Consider the following 11878-nt stretch of genomic DNA (forward strand, 5'->3'; position numbering starts at 1 on the left):
CTTTCAAGTAAGATGTTTGATTAATTGTGAATTCCAGTCCAGATTGCTTTAGGGACATTTGACCAGCAAGTATTAAACAGATCACAAAATCTTTTACATTTACCCTTACATTGAATCCAGTAGTTTGTTTAAAGACTAGTGCTTGTTGTCCAGATACAGTTAAGTATCATCTTAACATCAAGAGCATGAGATTCTGCAATTCTATTGTATTTCCATATTGTATTCTGAAATTGAAACAGATAAACATCCTATGCAAAAAATAATAAAGTTTTGCCTAATCACCTCGCTTTAGAAGAAGGAAACATATTTGTTCTGCTTCAGAGTTCCCAAACTACACTATGTGAACCACAAGAGGAACGCTCTACTTCAAAATTGTACACAAATCAGAGAATCTCACACACCACTGTATCTCTGAAGGGAATGAAGAATATGTACTTCAGCAGGAAACACTACCAAAACCTCAAATGCCTATTTTGGAACTGTCTGCCAGCCCAACAGAAGGGCAGGAGGTGGAAATGACAGCTACACAAGAAAAGAAAACCACAGGACTGCAGCCACATCTTCATCTGGAGTATGTGCAAAAAGGGGAATGAGAAATTGCTGTTCCCTCCACAGTATAAGTGGGTTCTCTTTCTGAGTAGTGGTGCATGCACAGGTTAAGCCTGGATAACTTTCCATAACATGATGTATTTGAAGCTCAGACTACATGCCATCAGTGGGATCTAATAAAACTAATTGTAAAAAAAAAAAGATACAGATCTAGAAAAAACACAAGACACTGACTGAGGATTTCTAGATCCTTCTGAACAAAACACCTGTATGGCCTCTGGTGGATCTACTGAACAACGTTTGTTTCTGCTGTCATCATTTTCTTCATCCTCTAGCATCACATTTTCAACTTCCAACCACTTGTGCTCACACCTCCCATGTGGCCCAAAGATGAATGGAGACAGCACAACCTAAAAAGTGTAAAGCCTTCCAAGATGCAAACTTCTACTGTGTTGAGAAAAGGAATGAAAACAGACAGTAGGAATATTACAGTGCCTACTGAAAGGCCTTGTGAGAGTCCCCCAAGGACATCACAAACGACCATGGCATCCTCTGCTGACACTTGCACCAAAGATAGCAACATTACTTTTATTTGAAGTCACTGTGTCCCTGTTACTCTGGCATAACATGCCATTTCACCTATAAATATCAGAGCAGAACTTCATAGACAGTCTAACAGTTTATCTTGGAGGTGTCAGATCCCACTTTCCTTTGTGACATGTAAATTCCTCCATGGAAAACAAAGCATAATGAATCCAAATACTTTTGAAAATGCTCTTCTCACATCACTTAAGTGGCATTTACCTTGTTTACAGGGAAGGGAAGGAAGGAATGTGAGGACAGAATGGATGGATAGAACTTTTTATTTTGTAATGTCACTCATTAAGGCAGATTTTATTATCATTAAAACAGGCTGATAACTGAGAATAAAAATAGACATACAGCTTGCACTGACCAAGAGCAGAACTGCCATGCCTGTGATATCAGTGGTGTAAATGCTATCACAAACAAAGGCGTTCTCACCATTGTCATGAAAATCTGACACAAAACCTGAAGTCTGCCTGAGTTAGCACTACACAAGCAAGATTGTTGCTAAGCAAAGGTACTCTTGGGGAATTAAGTACGTTTCATCCTGTAGGATTCATTCCCGGGAATTAACAGGAAACAACATAAATGCACTTGGATTTTTTACTAAAGCTCAAAAGAGATTTAAACTGTAGTAGGAAAGAGATTAAACTGCAAAGGGGAGATGAATTTGGAGAGTGAAGCAGAATGTCCTGTGCCTGGAAACCACCCGGGGCCATACTGTAGGGAAGAGGTGAGGATGAGTAGTTCCAGCCAGGAGAGACCAAGCCATGCCACAGGACACTGACAGCCAGCACTAGTCCAGGGCAATGGAAAAGTCCTGGCACAAAGTTTGGTGAACCAAACAGAATCTGACCACGGGTGTTAAACTGAATAATGACCATTCTGTTCTGTTTATTTTTATTAGTATTTTTTGGCTTTGAAGACGGTTGTTTGGGATTAAAAGGAACAAGTTCCCTGCACTGTTTGCTGCACGCACCTCCTGCTTTTCTGTCAGACTCTGAAAATGTGCAGAAATTGGCATTTGAGCTTTTAGTAGTGTTTTGTGTATTTGTTTTTCATTCTTACACAGCAGTGCACAACAGCAACAAATAAAGAAAAAAAAGCTGCTGTGATTAAGAGCCAAAGTACAATACTTTATCCATACGGCAAGCATTCGACTTTAAGCATGGTTAAGAAAATCAGTCTCTGTGTTTGCATATCAGTGCTTTTGTTGCCTTTTTGGAAAGCAGTGAGCTATGGAAAATGCACAGGAAGAAAAGGACTTCAGTTTCATGGAGCTTCAGACACATGACCACAGTGACAAAGTTATCTGTAAGTTAAAAGTATAAACCTTCAGGGGGCAAAAAATAAAAGCAGATGTAGTGATTTTCAGAGGGAAACCATAATATTGTTGTATAATTTCCTTTATCACATATATTTTATTTTGTGAGTTTAATCGGTCTTCAGCATGAGCAGTCTATACTGATTTGATCTGAAGGTACAAATTTTTCCCGTGTCAAATGTCTCCTAATTTCACTGAAAGGTGTACATGTGGTCTGGGTGTCATATTGAGGAAAATATTCCTTTACCATGGACACTTTTATAAAATAAAATTCAAGCTGAGGCAGCTTTATGAGATAATATATGTCTGCTTTTTGTAGATGTCACTATGGGACTATAACCACAGAGTTATAACTCCTGAATAAATCTGAACACTGCAAACAGTATTACCCAAGATACTCATCTTTAAAAGACAGACAGCGCAGTGCAGCATAGTTAAATGCATTTTTTCTTCTAGAAAGAGGGCCTACAAGACTGTTAAGCCTGAATAGTGTTAGTAATTATCTTCAAAGCATCAGTTCACTCACTTCTTCCTCAGTTAGGTAGGACTGACCTTCTAAATATTATTTCTAGTCAGCTTTTCCCATAAGCTTTACTGAGTTCAATGTAAAAAGCAAAATAAAATAAAATAAAATAAAACAAAATAATTAAATAGCAACAAAGGACACAGTAACTTGACTCATAAAATAAACACCTCTGTTCTCAGAACATCATATATTATAAAAAAACAGATTGTTAGACCACAGTGACTCAGGCAGTAATATAAAACATCATTGTCTATTAAAATTTGGTTTTTGCCAAAAGACTTGATTCATAACAAATATTTATGTTCTTAACTGCCTCCTCAGCCACTCAGATTCAGTGTTGTAGATCAATATGAAAACTACCTTTCATTCTTCCAAGGCTTTGTATGTAGCCTCACATCTGTAATGCATCCTCTGTGGCACATGGCCTACTGGATACACGTAAAACAAATTAGTGATTATACCAAGCTGCTCAGTGCTTGTAGTGTTTGCAAAGAAGCATTGCTCTGCCCACCTTACTTGCAAACCCTGACTGGGCTCCAAGGATGACCAGATATCCCTCAGACTGAAAACAGATGACGTACTGTTATGGTTTTATGATTTTTTGTTGTATTATTGATATTCCACATCATAACATCACGTGGTGTACTGGAAGTTACTGCTCCAGCTCTGTGGATCATCGATGATTCTGGGTGTACCTGTCTCAGAAGAGAACTACATTCCCCAGAGGACTTTGCGATGCTTTGCATTTTACATATTTATGCTCAGAGGGAAAGATAAAAACTGTCTGCGGTCACGGAACTCTCTCTTCCCTTTGGGACCGAGCTCAGCATTGGGTGTTTGTTGCAGCCATCCGCCTTCAGCGTTAGCGTAAGGCCTTCGGTTTATCGGACACTCTCTCTCTTGCTCATTTTATTTGATTCATTTGCCTCAATTCCAATTGTGTTATTTTGCTTTCTGATATCTTATTTAGTAAATTAGCTTTCCTCCTCAGATCGTTGCCACTGTTTTGTTCCTAGGCCCATCTCCCTTCTCCTTTTTCCCTTTCCCCCTTCTCCTTCCCCAGGGTGTGGGCCTGTGGGTCCCCTGCCTCAATTGTCACAGTACAGGGTCAAACTGTCCCGCAAACCGTTGACACGTACGCACTGCTTCTTCATTTAATTCAACAGCTCAGGGCTTAAACATTCTTCCTAGCTGGCTTCTACAGCCTTTCCTCCAGGTTTTTGGGAATTCCATTACAATCACCCAGTCAATGCACAAGAAGCAGCAGCTCTACTCAGAATTTCAGTCTCTGTCTTCTCTTTAAAACTTCTCTTTACAGTTCCCCCCAAATTATTTCAGTGTATACAGTTTGATTTCTTCTTTCAGCTTTCAGAAGGATACCCAATCCTTCTGAATATATATGACTGTCCTTAGCTATTACATATCATTCACTAATTTCAGTTATGCATCTCTAACCCACACCAGACAAAGATGAAGCTTGTTATATCACTATTTTTTTGGCAACATAGAGATTTCTCTGTGCTGCCATCCTTCTTATGGACACTCTCCACTTCCTCAGTACAGCAGTTTTATTTCCAAGCTATTAACAGAGGTTTGACTCTCAGCTCCAGAGTATGTTATATTAATGGGGCAAGTTAAGACTGTGAGTAATATTCACTATCACTACGGAACTCCATTGAGGATCAACTTCAACAAGTCTACTTTACTAAGTTACAACTCTGAAATGGAAGTATGCAGATTTAAGTATCCATTGACAAAAAAACTCATTACCAAAAATGATTTTATATTTCAATTTTAGGAAGTGAATAGGAGTAATAAAAATATCTGGCTTTTATTACCTACCCTTTATGCTTTCATTTCTGTTCTTTGATTTGGCTTGCTCCTACAGATTAATGAGGCACAGTATTATTCCTTTAGCAAATTAGATGATAGCAATGTCTTTACTTTTGATGTGCTGAGTTACCCAAAGATCAGGTAAAAATGGTTGTGTCTGCTCCAAAGATGAGTAAAAAATGAATTATGTTTTCTCTTCCTTGGTAAACTTCTGTTTCTGCACACTATTTCTTCCAGCAGAATTTTTTTCCTGTTGAAAAGTTCTGCTCCAGTTGAAGCACTAAGGCTTTATCTCCAACTCAAAGTATTACATGGCTCAGTGGATCAAAAAATTCCAGATCTGTTCATGTGGAGACCTTGTATCCTTTGAATATCCTCCCCATAACAAAGCAGACTCTTTGAAGCTACATTGATCAGAAATTAATTTTCTAGATTAAGGTCACTTGAACCAAAAGTCAAGTTAATTCAATGTAATTATTCTTTTGGGGTACTAGGTCAAATTTGCTATTTATCTTTCACAACAGGGGATCTCATAATGCCATTACAAATTCAATTTTGCCCTGATGCTCCTACCATTCATCAGCAGAAAAACAGGCTGAGACCTCTGTTTATTCTTCCAAATAAAACAGGTTTTGTTACTTGTCTTTTCAAGGAACCTACATCTCTTATAGTCTTTTGTGCTTGCTGACTCTTGCCCTACACTATGGTTGTAAGTGGGTTTTGTTTGTTTAGATACATCACCAGTGCTCAAAACAAGAGAACTTTCATTACTGATTGGAAGCACCATGACAGACTGGGACTAACATCACTAATCAGTATGACTAATAAATTAATACGAAGTTCTCTGAATGAGAAAAGATACACTGCTTTGCAACAGATTCTGCAGACTGTGTAAGCAGAATAATGAATGGCCATACTTCATTTACACTTCCTACTAAACACAGGATTGTAAGAAATTTGGAAAGCAGATGCTAATAGCACCCTTAACTGTGTCTCTGATTGTTATTAAACAACAGATTTTCAAAGGTGTAACACACAATCACATTGTTAGTAGAACATACTACAGTAGCTTTGAAGATGTATTTAAATCTCTAAGAAAGGTTCTCAGGCACATGCTTTAAAAAAATGAAATTAAATAAATGATTTGTATTTTATTCACAGTTGGAACATATATTTTAGAAGTCAGAGATTGGACATAGGAATGTTACACCTGGAATCAACACAATGTTAAGAAAGTCAGAAATGTATGGGGGTAAGCTTATAGTCAAGGATGGTTCTTTCTGTAAATGTTGGAGACTAAGAAAGTCTGAAAGAGTCTTTCATTATTTGTTATTGCCCCTTCACTTTATTTACTCTCTTGAAATGTAACTGTTTAGCCTTTTTGATTACAAGGATGTCACCAATGCAGTTTTCCTCTATTACACTCTTCTGAAGCCTTTTAGTACAAAACCTCACATATGTGCATTATAAAATTACAGGGAATAAGTTCCATATGAAAAATACATCGTTTTTCTTCATACTATTTTTTAGCAGAGATTTTAACATTAAGCATGAGAGCAACAGACATTGTTTTAATTCTTCATTGTGGAGAAAAAAAAAAAAGGCAACTTTTTTGCTTTGGGTTGAGAAAGAATTTTTTACATTCTCCTTCTTTGCAATCTTTCCCTTGCAAAACCAAAAAAGGATTTCAGACGGACAAAAAGTAACCACAATTATATGCAGTGTGTCATTGATAAATTCCAGGGGAATATAACAAGCTAGGTAGGCACATACCATTAGATCTAGCTGTTCTAACTGTTAAAGCTCTGGCCAAGATTATGTTGGAGTATTTGGCCACATCAGCCCTCAGGACTGCACTGAACTTTTAAAAGACTTGATCTCACTCTAGATTTAGACTCCAGGAAAGTGCCTCTTTCAAAACAGCATTCACACAACAGTCAGTCTTTAAACACGTGCTTAAGTCCCTTGAAGTCACTGAAAAAAGAGCAACTGCGAACAGGAGCAAGTCTTTCATTTCATGACAGCTTTAGTTTTGTATAATTTTCCGTTAATCCTCAGCTTTCTATTCCCAGTGCATTCAGTTCTGAGTTATGTGATGCAAGTAGACATCAGAAAAATGGCTGCAGTGTCTTCAGGATTTTTAGAAGGAGACATTCCAGGAAAATGAGTAACTTCCCTCCTCCGTCTCAGAAAAAAAATAATAATAACAACAAAACAACAACATGGAAAGCTGTATATTATTGGGAATGCTCACAGGTTACAGGACTTTTTAGTCTCTTTTCTCTTGCATCACATCTGCTTCCAGCAAGGCTCCTGACCAACTAGATTGGAAACTGTTTAATTTGGGATATTTACTTAGCTTTTAGACTGACCACATCAAAAGGAAAAGCTCACATGACTCTGTGTTTACAGTAACACAGTAAGGAAAAAAAATGCATAGATGTACAAAAAGGGTATGTGTTACTGAAAGCTAAGTAACATATACAGAGCAAATCCATGCAATACAGAATGTCCTCACGAGCTACAGGTCTTCCTGTACACAGAATCTCTACAGCAGAAATTTATCTTTAGCCACATGTACCCTGAACCAATTTGGGATTCCCCCTGCAAATTAAGGCTGCAGATAAATGTCTGTTATGTCAGTCAGACTAGTAAAGCTGACTATTGATAAACTGTTAGGTACCAGTAGAGCTCTGAACCTTAATCGCATTTTCCAGTTCTCTGTAGAGAAGTACAATGATTTAGTTAAGGTCAGTATAATGTTCTAAGCCTGAATACCACACCCACCACTCTGATAGTCAAATTGAGTCAATGATTCAACCCAGATGGGAATCCAGGTTCTTCTTGGCTAACTGTTATCTGTTCTGTCCATTAGGCTATATGACTTCCATAAATTATTTTGGAGTTCCCGTTAAAAGAAAATAAATCCACATGATGCTAAATGCTGCCTCCCAGCTGTAACGCAACATGGAATTTTGGAGAGCAACACTGCTCTCTGACTCATCCTGGATTCGCTCCATATGACGTTGAATCCACTTAAGCTGGGGAGAGTCAAAAATAAGGGCTTTTTTTCTTTTTTCTTATTTTTTTATCACTCACTGTCAGATGACACGTGGATATCCACACAGCATGCCCCTAGGATGTGAAAAATAGCAATGCCAGAGAGGTGTCTTTATGAATACACAGGGGAAGATAAAAGGGCTAAAGATTTATATAGAGATAATTTAAGCACTGACTCATTGCCATTGTTTAGTTTATGAAACACATGAAACCCAGACAGAAATATTGGGGCGGGGGGGGGGAGATTGTTACACACGACAGAGGGGCAGCACTATAAAAAAGATATAAATAGCACACCCATGGAGAAAAAAATTGCTTCACACATAGCTTAAATGCAGCCACCATGCTCCATGTCTCTCAGGCATTGCTTTGCTCTGAGCCTCTCTTAGGCTTGTTTGCAGCTGGAGAAAGTCCAGAAGGCAAGGAAAGCAAAGACATCACACGTTCACTGTGCCAATTTGATTTGAGGACACTCAATGTGCACCTTAAGCATTTTTCCTGGGTTAAAACGACAATGGGCCAAATATAACCCTGGCTGTCCCGCAGGCTGCCTTGCCAGGAGAGCGTGGTGGGAAAGCCTGCTTAACCAGTAGTGAAGGATTCCCTCATGTAAAAAACCTCAAAGACTACAGAGGTGGTTCAGTGGCCAATTCCAGTGCTAGGGGTTTTAGCCAAAGACATGCCGGTATGTGCTGGGAATTCAGCTGATTCCCAGCTGATGAATCAGCTCCTCCAGAGCCACAGGTAACCAGTATGTCTACATTGCAGTGCTAAATGGTGAAGAAACACCTAAGATTTCAAATTTCTGTAAGATTAAAATGAATAAAGAAACCATAAAACAAGAATTCCAAAAGAATCCAGAAATATATAGTTATTTTTACCACCTCAACCTGACAGTGTTCTTGCAGAGCAACTCCCAAGATTATGACTCTCTACAGAATAAACCATAAAGATTCTGACTTTGTAGAACAGTTATACTTCCATTTATTGGGTAATGGAACAGGGCAGGAGATGCTAAGCATACCACTACTGATAGAACCATAGTAGGGATAGGATTTGGAGGCACTGTTTCATGCTTTGGCTTGGCTTTTTATAAAAGTGCTGATTTGTTTAATTATCGGTATTGAATCTCTGAGTATTAACGATGCAACTTTAAAGAGCACCTTCCCAATGAGCAACATCAATTTCCATTTCATATTCCAGCTTAATTAAAATATTTTTTTCCTAGGGACTCTTTTCATTTAATTCTGCTGCAAAATCTGAACAGATTTGCAAGGATGAGGTATAACTTGCCTAATGATCATAGTGAAAAGATCACTCCCCCCAAAAAAAAGGACCAACAACAGAAAATATATATATAGAGAGAGAGAAGTACGATGAGATCAGAGCTACTATGAAGAGTGTATGAAGAGTGTTTTGGAAGCTCTGCTGACAGCACAGCTGCTGGAGAGATGCAGGTGGATGTTGGTACATGAGACTCCAACACAGGTATTGTTCTTCAAGGGACCCTGACCACAGCAACCCACCAAGCCAATTATAACTTTCTGAGATTTACTCATTTTATTCAGAACGACTGCAGATACTTCTATTTTACTGGGATTGTTGTCCTGAGAGCATCTTCTATCAGCTCTTGTAACTGCAGTCTTCTCTTTTTAACACATGGCAGAGGGTACTGGTGAAGATTCTATTTCCATTTCTGGTTAAAGCATGCCATGTACAGAGCCCTCATACCAACTGTGGGAGAATTCTGCCTGATCTGGAGCAGATTTCTATGCTTCAGCACTGCACCTAATGAGGAGTCCATTCTGTTCACCTAACTCTGAGGACCCCCGTTGGACTGATCCAGTGGTAAGAAAAGGGAAAGTTAATTTAGTTCCTGGATCTCAGGCTAGTCTGGATTCTGAAGCCAAAATAAAGTTCAAACAGAAGTAAAGCCAAGCTGCTCTGCCTGATCAAGGCTGAAATGCTGCTATATATGAAGCATCTCAGAGCAGGATGTGTCTTGGAAATTTTAAGAAAGAGTGATACCTGCGGAATTTGGGTACCTCTGTCCAGCATCAGGTTTATAATTACAGTTTAAAATACTCAAATTCCGCCTTGGAAAGATATTTAGACACCCAGTTTTCACTGAGTTAGGAAAGACTTTGGCTGTTAAAACCTTTGCAGGAGACGACAACCAATGCCTTTCAGGATCAGGCCCTTAATAAGCTGACTAAAAGGCAGATGAAAATCACATCAGCTATACTAATGAGGGCTTTGAAAACAGTAGTAAAATATTGTGCCATATCACATACCAGTGGCTAACAGCAAACTCAACTCCCTTTAGCCTATTCTCTAGATCTAGATGTTAATAGGAAAAGAAACAAAAAGCAACATGCTAAAAACCTTGCAAAAGTTGTAGCTCACATCTTCATGGCCTCTGCCAGGAGCCACAGATGCAGGGTAGAGCTGCTGCTATCTCAGCACTGCTCTCTGCTCCTGGTCAGACTGCCCCATTGATCTCTATTGTTCTTGCACAAGTTTTCCCATTTCAAAGCAAAGTGAAGCGAAACATAAGGAACTAAGGAAACATAGGTGGCTGCCTTGTGCTTCCTCAGTACACAGTACACAGTACAGAGCCACCAGTTACCTAACACACTCAGGAATGTTTCCACTCTAGAAGCAACAACTTTCGTTTTTTTTAATGCTGCAAAACAAGGAGCTGTACCACCCTCTGTGTTATTGCACAAAGCAAAGGAGGGGTTGTCAGTGGCGAAAGAGAAACAATCTCGTTCCACTGGCTAGATCAGGCCACCAGGTGCTCTGCTGCTCCAAGTGATGGAGCCGTCCGGCAGAGCTGCACTTATGGCAGGACTATGCGGGACAGAAGGAATTTAGCCACCACTCCAGCAGGCAACAGTTTCCCTTATGGATGCGGGCTAACTCTGCCCTTTGCATCACCCTGACACCGATGTAAAGCCGGAGCCACGGGTGCCGGTCCAGCGGGATCAAAACCCCCTCCCTCCACATCACAGCCTTTAACAGTCAAACTCCAAATCCCTCTCCCAGACCCCTCAGCCCCACCCCGCCCAGGGCAGAGCGAAGGGACTACCCGCGGGCAGCTGCCCTCAACGCGGCTCCCACCCCGTCGCTGAGAGCCGGGCAGGTGGCCCGAGATCTCCGCCAGGTGCCAGGCGTCCCGAGCCGGGAGGAGGCTCCGGGATAAGCAAGAAGAAGGGGACTCCGTGCACTTTCTCCCTCACCTGCACCTTTTTCTCGGAGGAAAAGCTCTGCAGGGCGCGGCGCGGAGCGGTGGGGCTGCGTGGTACCTGAGGGCAGCGGAGAGGAGGAACGATGCGGGCTGAGCGCGGGGCGGATCCGGGATCGGGATCGGGATCAGGAGGCGTTGCGAGCCGGGCCGGCTCCTCCCCGGCGGCGGCGGCGGCGGAGGGTCTCGCTCCTTCTGCTCTAAGTGTCAGACTTTCCCCTGGCTTCCCTTCCTCCATCCCCGCCACCCCTTTCCACACCCTCGCACGCACATGCACACCCGTCCAGCAAATGGGCTGCTCGCGCGTGTGTGTGTGCGTGTGTCCGCCAGCCCAGGCGCACACACCCACTGTTGCTGCTCCCGGAGTCTGTCCCAGCCGCGGTCAGCACGGCGTACACACATAGAATTGCAGCAGAAGCGTGCACAGATCGGGCACACAGAGACCTTGCACTCATGGCACTTTCTATTCCTGTGCCCGTACAACCACAGCCCTCTGGGTTGGCACATCTCGCCCTGATGTTGTGATTATGCTGCACAGATGCTGATCCAGATCATAACAACTGAAGTTCGTCACACGTTAGTCCCGCAGCACAATGCAGCTTGCTGAGTAGCAGACAGAAAAAGGAGCTCTGTGTACTTTCTGATAAGGAGTAAACATCTGGGCAGCAGCCATAGGGCTATAAGGGGTTGGTGCATGTTTGGAGAATCATAGAATCATTAAGATTGGAAAAGACCTCTAAGATCACCTACTCCA

At 41.0% G+C, this 11878-nt stretch overlaps 1 protein-coding gene across 2 annotated transcripts in view; it reads right to left on the bottom strand.

Annotated features, from left to right (window-relative positions):
* The window catches only part of SEMA3D (semaphorin 3D), a 141108-nt gene extending 129665 nt beyond the window's left edge, over nt 1-11443 (bottom strand). Inside the window, exon 1 of one of the 2 annotated variants that reach the window (XM_065743710.1) lies at nt 11186-11443. The gene's annotated coding sequence lies outside the window, so the exon portion shown is untranslated. Of the gene's footprint in view, nt 1-11119 lie in introns of both variants that reach the window. The other variant, XM_065743711.1, reaches the window with a different exon arrangement.
* Nucleotides 11444-11878: the final 435 nt, after the last annotated feature.

This window comes from Cyrtonyx montezumae, unplaced genomic scaffold, assembly GCF_038088225.1.
Source record: "Cyrtonyx montezumae isolate F1298 unplaced genomic scaffold, pur_monq_1.0 scaffold_3, whole genome shotgun sequence".
In the NCBI taxonomy this organism is placed as follows: Eukaryota; Metazoa; Chordata; class Aves; order Galliformes; family Odontophoridae; genus Cyrtonyx; species Cyrtonyx montezumae.